The sequence below is a fragment of the Rhodnius prolixus genome, unplaced genomic scaffold (assembly GCF_049639745.1).
Source record: "Rhodnius prolixus isolate KJV_2025 unplaced genomic scaffold, Rpr scaffold_14, whole genome shotgun sequence".
NCBI classification, from domain to species: domain Eukaryota; kingdom Metazoa; phylum Arthropoda; class Insecta; order Hemiptera; family Reduviidae; genus Rhodnius; species Rhodnius prolixus.
The window spans coordinates 6414797-6425556 of record NW_027411594.1 but is presented as its reverse complement, the minus strand read 5'-3'; the positions used below and the strand labels follow the sequence as shown (position 1 = coordinate 6425556).

General features: G+C 33.0%; 1 protein-coding gene across 10 annotated transcripts in view; it reads left to right on the top strand.

The window, feature by feature from the left end:
- Positions 1–200: 200 nt before the first annotated feature.
- LOC141451744 (anoctamin-7-like) overlaps positions 201–10760 on the top strand; it is a 132321-nt gene continuing 121761 nt past the window's right edge. For 9 of the 10 annotated variants that reach the window (XR_012457080.1, XR_012457077.1, XR_012457083.1 and 6 more), the window contains exons 1-2: positions 201–272; positions 791–894. The gene's annotated coding sequence lies outside the window, so the exon portion shown is untranslated. Of the gene's footprint in view, positions 273–790; positions 895–4052; positions 4241–10760 lie in introns of those variants that run through there. The other variant, XR_012457076.1, reaches the window with a different exon arrangement.

The following is a 10760-nucleotide window of genomic DNA, read 5'->3' as shown; positions in this document are numbered from 1 at the left end:
ACCTAGTATTGGTTTACATATATTGTAATATATGATATATTATTTAATGATATATTGTATTATTATTTTATGATATATTATTATTTTATGATAAATTATTTCTCTATTACAGTTGCAAAATAAATAAACAAATTTAAAAATAGTTTTATTTTTAAATTGATGATGTTGGCTTATCCGTTTTATGAAACACTTCCCAGTTTTGGCCGTGGCGTTACGTAGTTAATTTGAATTGAATATGTGAATCTATTTAATTAATTAATTATTGGATAAATGTAAGTTATTTATCATAATTTATGCTGAAATCAGATAAATGGACTCTGAGCATTAAAAATACATAAAATTTATTGATCTTTAAGATGGAATACTTCTTAAATGAAGTTGTAGAAAATTAGATTGCTAAGATTACTTATTGAAATCCAATATGGCTTTGATACACAGATTCTTCATTGTGTTTTTTTTTTTTTTAAAGAAGAAATAATCCACATTGCAATTAGTTTCAATTGAATTAAAAATCACTTATAATTAATGGAAGTTAGTCTATTAAGTGAATTAGTACGAATAAAAAATAAAATATAAATTTGAAATTAGGTACACTCAAAGCTTCAACATGGCGTTGGCACTTAGATGATAATTACACATTTAAATGAATTATTTCCCTTTTTATCAAAGAAAAAAAGCTCAGTTCCCATCATTCTGTCGGAAATATCAATTAAATATTTTTAAAAATTAGTAAAGGTTCTTTATTCTTTACTCTGATTTTTTTTAAACAATATTCTTAATAAATTTTCAGGAGCGTGAGTGATACAGTGATCATTTGAGATGAAGTGTTTAATGTTAGAAATTGGGAGATTCTTTATGATGGAAGCTGTCTATTTAGACTTCCGAAAGTATAAGGTAGGTCCAAAATCATACTTAGCTATTTCTAATTTTCTTGAATAACATTTTTGAGCAGTTAATTAAAATACTTCTTGAAGTATTAAAAAAAATGTATAGTATCTAAATATCTAAAGGATTTAATTAAAGAAAATTTGGAGTAATCTGCCATAATAAAGAATCGTCAATGGTAGGAAATTAATACGTTTTGATGAAATTCAAATTTAATTTTTTTTAAATCATTTGACTATTAACAAAAAAATTAGAGATCTTGGAAAAATTAAACTTTACTCATTAAATCACTTAAAATAGTCATTAATATTTAATTTTAATAATGTTTAATCAGTATTGAAATAGATATTAATATTTTTAATGAAATTATTTTAAAGTTTAAAAAAAAAATGGTAGAAATATACAAACTCTACAAGAATTTATTGAATATTACCTGGATTGTTAGTTTCCAATTGGGTCGCTAGATAGCACGCGCAGTACTGTTTGTACAGAACGTGATTTTTTACTTTTAATGCATCTTATAACTTGCCCTTGTTTTGTAAACTTAATGTAAATCCACATTTAATTAATTATTAACAGATACTGAATAATATTATTAACAAACTGCTTTATCATTTCATTAATTTTAATAGATATGATATTTGCATTCAAGATAATTACAAATTATTATTTATTTACTTCCGTATACTCGCTCAAAAAATAATAGTAGTTTCAACATTTATACTTTTTCGTTTCTGTTAAGAGGCATAGAATCCTATTTTCGAATACACATGTTTTGAATGTTGCTGAGTTCGTAAAAGTGTTCATTTTACCAGCCTGGTGTCTTTTCTTTAATCACTTTTCTGAAACTCGGCAACTTCATTCTACCAATACGAAGTGCCATTAATTGAAGAAATTACTCGGAGAATTAGGAAAAACTTTTGAAATATCTTCTCTTTAACTACATTGTTCCCTTTCTGTTTCCAAAGACTCTTTCTCCAAAAATTGTGAGGTTGACTTTCTTTGTACACATCTCAATTTATTGTTGAGGAGAGTGGCTTGAGAATTCTCGCAATCCCGTCTTTGGAATACGTTCTTATGACGTCTCTATTGGCGTATCTCGGGAGCAATTGTTTGGTGAGGGCACCATGATCAATAGGATTTTTGTAGGACTACCAATAGTTAGTTTACTGGAGGAGTAACAAGTGATACTTTTAACTTTTAGCTGCATTCATGTTTACAGAAATTGCCACTAGAGTTCTCCACCGGATGGAGTATAAAGAAGGTTACAGCCTATGTAATGGCGGCTTACAAGTCTATAATATGCCCAGTTCTCTTTTATCTATTTCATGATTAAACGATTCAAATTCTGACTTTTTCTGTTTCTGTTAACGGTAGTAGGGTAAAACATTAAGTACAATTCCAAAAGAAATATTATTTATCGTATTTTTAAAGGAATTTTTTTTTCTTCCTTAAATCGAAAGTTTATCAAATACCTATGGGAGAAATGTTGAAAATCAATTTTTAAATTAATTATTTCATTGAAATTATTGAGTTTAAAGTAGTGGCCAATCACAACGCAGTATAGTTGCCGACTGTGGGCGGGTCTAGCCCACCTCTGTTGTAGTCACGCCCCGTCCAATGAAAACGAATCATGGCTGTTCAAAGCGTATTCAACAATGGCGCTTCAATACCTTTCACTTATTTTTCTAAATCTTTTATTATTTTCTCATATTTTATTAACTTTTTTATTTTTATTTTAGAAATAATATTAATCTTACGTAAATATTGAGAAAAAAATGCTAATAAATTATTTGAAAAAAAAAATGATTCTCAATTTTCAAGAAATTTTTCATATGTTAAGATCGTTAATAGTTTTCGCCAATATTCGACAGTTTCACTTTACTTTCTCATGAAAAGAATCTCATATGGACACTCACATTACTTTTTCTTACCATAATTTACGAATATAATTGAATTGTCTTAACATAGAATTGCATAAAAAAAAAAGATCAATTTAACAATAATGTTGATAGAGTGCGACACATTCCCTCTGAACCGAACTATTAATTGAGAAAAAATTACAAGCCAAACTTAAGCATTTAAGCTTAAGTACGCCATTCGATGAGCTTCAAATGAAACCTTTTTGATAATTTATAGTAAATTACAGAAAAAGCTTTTCTTTAAAATAGCATTTCCTGTGAATTGATTTTCTATCTTCTTGGAAGTTCGGTTAGAAATCTCTTCCCCTTCTAAAAAGAGAGTATAAGGTGGTCCTAGGTAGGTCTAGTGAAGTTAGTAACACAGTTAAATGTAAGTGTAACGGTTTAGTCAGTCCTTATGCTTGTGAAGTCCAAGCCTGAAAAAATTATTCAAAAAATTTTTGTTAGAGGTACTGCCTCGCCAAAACGTGGTTTGAACCATTAGTAAAAGTCAATTAAATCAATTTGATTAACGATTGAAATTAAATTAATTTGGTGATTAATTTTTAGTTCAATTAAATTCTCAGATTTAATCACCATTTTTGTTTCATTTGATAATTAATGATTAAATTTGAAATTGAGTTCATTAATTAATTTTATGATTAAAAAGTATGTATGATTAAATTTTGAATTAAATTTAAAATCAATGTAATCAATTAAATTTATGATTAAATTTTATTTTTAATCAATGCCCATCTCTGACGTAAGCTTCATTCTTTCAATCTAAACTTATTTCCTACCTAGATGATTTGCGGATGGCTCCTTTTGCATACCTATCAGATGGAGAGGTTTGCGATTCAGGATTCCCTTAATCCCGGCCATGGAACAAATCCTGTTAGTCGGTCCGTAGTTAGAAGTAGTTGTTTGGGAGACTAAGCGGAAGTAGAGATCCAATTACCAACCTAAAACCTGTTTAAAAAAAAAAATATATATTATCGTATTTATGTTGAAGTACCCTCATTGGACTTATGTTAAACTGATTATTTCGCATCAAAATATTAAAAAATTTTGTTTTCCACAAGTGAAAACTGCACAAAAAGGTGATTACTGTATACACTTTATGTATATGTATACTACGTTAACACGGTTGGAGGTGGGTGGTACTATCGATTGTTTCAACGCGGAACGTATGACGGCGGGTGGCTCTGATGTAGGCGGGCGCGGGAAACAAGATAACCCCCAGTAGTGCGCGCCGGCACACTTCACTTCAGTCAGTGCAGTGGCCGACCCGGATTGTCCCCGCCGATACCCCGGATGGCTGTTTCTTCTAGTAACCGTCTTCTAAATCATCGTCTCCATCTTCTTCTTCTTCTTTCTTCACTTTTATCTACTACTACTTCTTATATTCACCTTTTTAAATTAGTGATATTTTACGCAACAACAAAATAATTAAGGTACGTGTTACTTTTAATCTGTTTCAAGATCAATTGTGATTGTGATTGTTAAACTTTAGAATGAATTTTATTTTGCACTAAATTCTCACCGGATATACGTGTTTTGATTGTCCAAAAAGACTACGGAAACAATATTTTGAGAACGAAAAGTCTTAATCTATAATTTATGGATGCATAGAAACAAAAGAAGCGCTCCACACAAAGAGAGCTTTCATACAGTTACCAAGATCCCAAGATATATTTGATTAATAAATCTATGATAATAATTAAGGTTGAACGGATGTAAGAGAAAAACAGTTGAGCCTCTTTTTGAGGAAGTCTGTAAGAAGTGGAAAATTCCAATATTTTGTTGTTTCCTTTTTAGGGTTTTCTTTTAGAATGAAAATTTTCACCACATATTTAACCCTTCTTAATTATATGTAAGACACAGTATCTTAGATTATGGTGAAAAGAAACATTAGAGCGAAATCTATCAACTTCAGTTTCCAGGAGGGCTTTTCATAGAATTTTCTTGGGAAAAAAAGTTTCCACTAAAAGTTGTAGATCTACTGGCTTTCTATGAGCATGCCAAGTTTAAAGAAAATCGTTGCATCCATTTTCTGGAAAATCTAAAAAAACAAAAAATCAGTGAAAAATCAGGTTGAGCCTTTTTGATACCTAACTTAATGGTGGTAAATATAAAGTTTGAGCTATCTGCGAGCTATTTTTGAGTACACCTAGTAATAGATCCTCAAAACGGATACACATTTTTGCCCAAAAAAAGAAACACAATATTGAAAATTTTACGTTTACTTCCTTTTAGTACTGTATCTCAGTACTCTTTATGACAACAACCTCCCAGATGTTCAAAATAGCCAGATATTCTTCTAGTAGTGGTAAGAGAAGGTAAAACTATCTTTGGAAACTTCTACAAAGATCCATTTCCTTTCGCTGAAGACCTTCTCTTCTCTTTTGAACATTATCTGGATGGTTGCTGAAGAGGTGGGTGCGACGCTCGGTTATTTAAGATCGAACATTCTGTCAGAAACTCTAGAAGCTACTTGGGTTTTTCCCAACGAGATAATTAATTTTAGGGTCTTTATTTTTTATTTTTTTAAAAAAGGCAAAATTATTGATGTTATGTGGAAAAATTGATTAACTAAACAATGTCCAAGAAAATTATTCGGAAAATTAAAATTGTAATAAAAGAAAATGAATTCAAGAGTTTTCTATTTAGTTGCAGGAGTTGAAAGATTTAACATGGCAATGGAAAAAGGCACACGAAATGTGTTAGCGTGGGTTGACTCCAAACACAACCTAAAGGGAACCTTTTTAGGAATTAGAATTGATTAAAATAGAGAACCTGCTCTAAATCCTAAAATTACCGCTTTTTAGAATGTTAATTCGTGCGTTTTCCAACAATTATCTCTGCCAATTAAATCTATTGAAGGAAACTTTGCTGGTGTCTCTTTTTATTATGTGGGATGAATGGTGGACAATAATTAAATTTTCTGTAGCACGCAAGCGCATATGTTTGTTCGTATTTTTAATGAAAATGCATACTATAATGTTTTCCTGGGTGTGGCAGTTTTCTTATTGTTGAGATTCAAGTATTCATCGGAAATGTCTGCTGTGGTTTTCCCTGAAAGCCCTGTCTGTAAGTTTGTGTGAAGAAAATATCTTGAAACCGGAACAAAGTGCGGGAAGCTGAACTTTATCTTTCGTTCAGATCTCATCCAGGTGAGAACTTACCGATGGAAATCCTTTAATCGATACTACCACAAAAATGGCTCTGAAGATTTTCTCATATTATTTTATTTTAATTTTACTTACTTAAGTACGCTACCTTGGACTGCACCTAGAAGCAAACGGTTGGACATGGAATCCCCCCACACTAGACTGAAAAGACTAGAATCTAACCAAGGCTACAAAACTTCTCACCAGACTACTTGACCAGCGTTCGAAACTTAACCTACATAACAAAAGACTCTTATATCGTACCTGCTCTTACTGCGACCTATTTGGTCATACGGCGTTCCAACTCACTACGTCTCCAGGGACATTACAGACCAAAAATACTTCGAAAAATTTCTTAACGCTCCGTTTTATGTATCTAACCTCACCACTATCCATAATGACCTCAAAATACCTTTTTCATTACAGATCTTGCTAACACTCGTTTTCTTAAAATTTCATTCCACTATACAGCAGTTCATCCTAACCCTCTCATAGAACACCTATCTTCCTCCACATTACGCCAGGTAGTCCTCTAAGAAGATTGAAGAGAAGATGGCCTCGTGATCTACTCTTATCGTGAAAGCAAAGCACGTTACTGGAGTGACACCACTGGGTGCCTTCTCCACTAGTGATTTTCTTTAATTTTTTTTTCATCAGGTACCATATTTGCTTGTTGCAACAACCGTTGCAGTGGTAAATTCCAATAAAAGATTAAAAAAAAAATTTTGCTTTTTCATAGTAAGAAAATTGTGCAGAGTTTTCACTGTGTAGTGAAACCATAAAGAGAAAATCACTGATCGTTCACTTTCGATACCTCGATTTGCTGCTGCTATTTTACCCGGAAATAGAGCTTTTAGGCGAAATCATCCCACCGGAAGTGACTCACATTATTCAAACGATTTTTGTTGAAACAATAAGATCTAGAACTTTTATTAGTATTATTTCCTAAGAAATAGCTTCTTAAAGAAGCTGTGGAGGAGTTAAGATTTAAGCTTTTCCCCGAGAAGAGAGATTTTGATGCCTCTTTGCCAGTATAAAGCTAGTAGGAGTTCCATATGTTTAGTAAAATTCATAAGCGGAAAGAGCACAAACTGTGCTCAATCAATTTTTTTTTTTTTAACTTCCGCCTGGCTGATTTTTTGTCGTGTTCGTGTTCGCATCTAAAACCAAAATTGAACGTTTCTGTGATTTTAAGAAAGTAAATAATTAATTTTTTACCAAAATGTTTCCCTTTAATTTGATCTTTGCTCCTCAAGTAATAACCATGGTCAGCAGGAAGTTTGTAAACTGTGTGTGTGCCGGAAGTCTAATTAAATGCGAATAGAATATAATACGCTACAAAGCAGAGAAAGCATTATTTGCTTTGAAATGTCAAATTAAATTGTTACACGTTGTAAACCTTTGTGGTTCTGCGGCCGGTCGGCCGTACCTTTTCCAGCTAATGGAGTAATTGGATTCAGACTCTGGCGGTTTCTATCTCTCTCTCTCTCTTAGTACACACAAAGTCTTGGAGGAGATTCCAGTGAGTATTCCAACCAAGCTCTTGGGTTTGAGCAAAACAATTCTTGGAGATTTAGTTAGTGCATTTAACTGACATCTACAATTTTCTTTGTGGAGTTAGGATTAACGATTGCGAAAACCAGGTGAACTATTCTCTCTCTACCTGGCAGTAAATGATATTTAAATATAGAAGCATATTTAGATAAAGGAATTTTTAGCTCAGATATGCATTTAATTATTTCTACGTAGTCCTCACTTTAGATAAAGCATTATGACCAAAAATTAAGTCTTGATTAGACTTGAAAACGTTTTCCGGGCTCAAATTTCTTAAGATTTGGGAATAGGTGCAGGACAAAGGGTGTCAAACCTGGTGAATTGAGAGGATATTTCAACAATTCGTACTTTAAATCCATACAGAACAATTGCATTTTCCTAAAATCACTTCATCTGTATTGAAATGATGAAAAATTTTCGCAATCACGTTTTCCTTGAAAATAACCGCTTTAAAGGTCACCTTATGTTAAAGTAGATGGTTTTTCCCCCACTTGATCGGATGTGATAAGTCCCTATCTCTTGCTCCACAATCAGCAGATCATTATGAAGTCCTTCCGAGTTATGTACAATAGGAGCCTCTATCGTACTACGTGAAGAATATAATGATTAACGGTGTACGTAATAGTTTAGGAGATAATTGCAGCTTAACATTTCATAGTCCAAATATCGATAGAAATTTAGGTCCCCCCAATATCTCGCTTTCTAATCATCGATACATTATGTAATCTTAACTAGTTATGTCACAATAGCAATTCATGAAAACATCGACCATGACCTTTCCAGCGGATGAAATCGCCTATTTTGGTTTAGGGTCATCCGGTGCTTTGTTTTACTAAGTTACGGTGGATCCACGTCATATCCATGGTTAGATTTCCTGTGAAATGCATTTTCACTGCCCCCTTGGATGAGATAACCCTTTCTCTCTCTGAAATTCCTTGGACAGGTTAACTGTTAAAACTGACAGACAGGTGTGCACAAATGTATTGTAAATTTTGAAATCGTTTACATTGAATAGTAAACGAGTACAGTGCCGGATGTGTGCGTGGTTGCCGGAGGAGAGAGGTAGAACAATACTATCGCTAGAAATATATTGGTTACAACACGGGTGAGTGAGGGCAGGGGGACAGTTCTGTGGTTCCTAGAGTAAAGTTTAGATTGGTATTATCACTTATCAGCTGGTATATTTCCGTTCTCAGTCTATCTTCCATGTGTTTGTATATATATATATCGTATATAAATGCACTTGTTTGTCCACTCTCAGCTAACAGAGCATATGACCAGAGAGTTTTGTCGGCTATTGTTCTAAAATCTGGTTCGTACTAGTGGTGGACCGAGTTGTATCAAGTTAGTGCGCAGATCTATCCAATTCACAGAATATCATCACGGCAATGCTCTAAATGTAACTTGATTTTCATTTTCAAATTGTTTATTCTAAAAAAAAGGGCTAATTTTTTACAATAACCGGAAACGCAATAACCTATGTTCTTCCGCTGTTATGACCGAAGATCCTGAACCTAACCTCTTCAACCTCCCCCTTCCAAAAATCACAAAAAGGAAATGAGATTAAAGTTATCTTTCCTTCATCTTTCATAATTTTCTTTACCTTACATGACACGATAGACAAAAGAAGAAATGTAGACGTCCTAGTTATGTTTACATTTGAGAAAATAGATTAGATTAGATTAGACTAAGGCGGCCTCAAGGCCTACGCCACTGCGACCCCTTTGAATCTATTGTGGCTCCCCTCACTCTAAAGCTCACCCTCCAAACCTGTCCTTTTAATCAGACTCTTGATGCTGGAGAGCGACTCTTGGATAAAGCTCTCACAGGCCTTGGTTTTTCCTCCCTGAGAAGTAACAACCTTAGCCAGACTGAGCCCCTCACACTGACACAACACGTGCAGTGCCGTTTCCTCCTCCTCTTCCTGACAGAACCTACAAGAGGCTGTGCCATCTGCCAGGCCCATGCGATGCATGTGTTTTCTGGGGCCTGCAGTGGCCCAGTTAATAGGCCTGCAATCATCCTTATAGGCCCACACGGACTTGACGGATTAATTCTGCAGTCAGCTTTGAGAAAATAAGTAAGAATTGTAAATAAATGCATTATTTAAGAAAGTAAGAGAAAACAGTATGTTTTTCATCAAACTTTTTCTGCATCTTTGTTGAGAAAACCTGTATATGTAACTCCTACCAACATCTAAATGTTTTATTAAGGGCAAATAAAGTATTGAAAATTCAAAATTCCCAGGATTGCAGTAAACTTATCAATTAAAATTGTTTAATGATAATTTTTCATGAAATCCTAATAATATTAATTTCTTTGCTTTTCTTTCAGGTAAGAAAAGTTTGAAATTCATAATTCTTAAACCACAATGAGTTTAATGTTTAGCCAAAATTTATGGCGTTGGTTATGTTATTTTGGTTTATCGATATTATTACCAAATTAATCAATATAATAATAAGTCTTCTAAAGTTTTGCTAAAGGAAAAATCTACCGGAAAACTATTGGAAGGGGATTTTCCTTGGAGGAGAAGGTTGAGAGGTGTAGAATATAATGAACGGTTTCATCATCTGGGGAAATATTAATAGGAGGAAATAAGTAAAGTGACGATAATTCCAAATTGAAGAAAATATACCGGAAGAGCTATCTTACTACAGATATTTTTTCAAAAAATTAGCATCCAGTCCTACCAACTTAGATACTTTCCTACCTTATTTTCAAAATAAATCTCTCATAGTGGTTGTCAGTGTTACCACCACTGGATCATTTTTACATACAGGCGGATATGTACAGAATTAGGTTGATCTATGGCCGGTGCGTAATCTAGTGTCCAGTGTTCCGTTTGTTCTCGAGTTTAAAATTAACAGTATTATTATTTTTTTTTAAAATTTATCTGGCCAGAGATAAAAGTATTTTTATATATGCGCGCGCTGTTTATTTGTAAAGGAAGCAAAGAAATAAATGGGTCACACAAAATGTATGATAATATTCTTGGCTTTCTGTTGGAACTACGTCTTTCTTTTCAATTTTTCTTTTTTTGATTTTCCTCAGTGATTTATTAACAGGAAGTAATGCGATCGTAACATGTTTTCTAGAACAGAATTCTTTCTAGAATTTATTGTTTGGTTAGGATTTCGTAACTGATCGTGTTCGGACATGTTTTGTTCGAGTTTAATTGATCTATTGTTTTTTAATAGTTATAAGTTATAACCCTATAATAATCTCATTGAAGTTATGACGTTTAACCAAT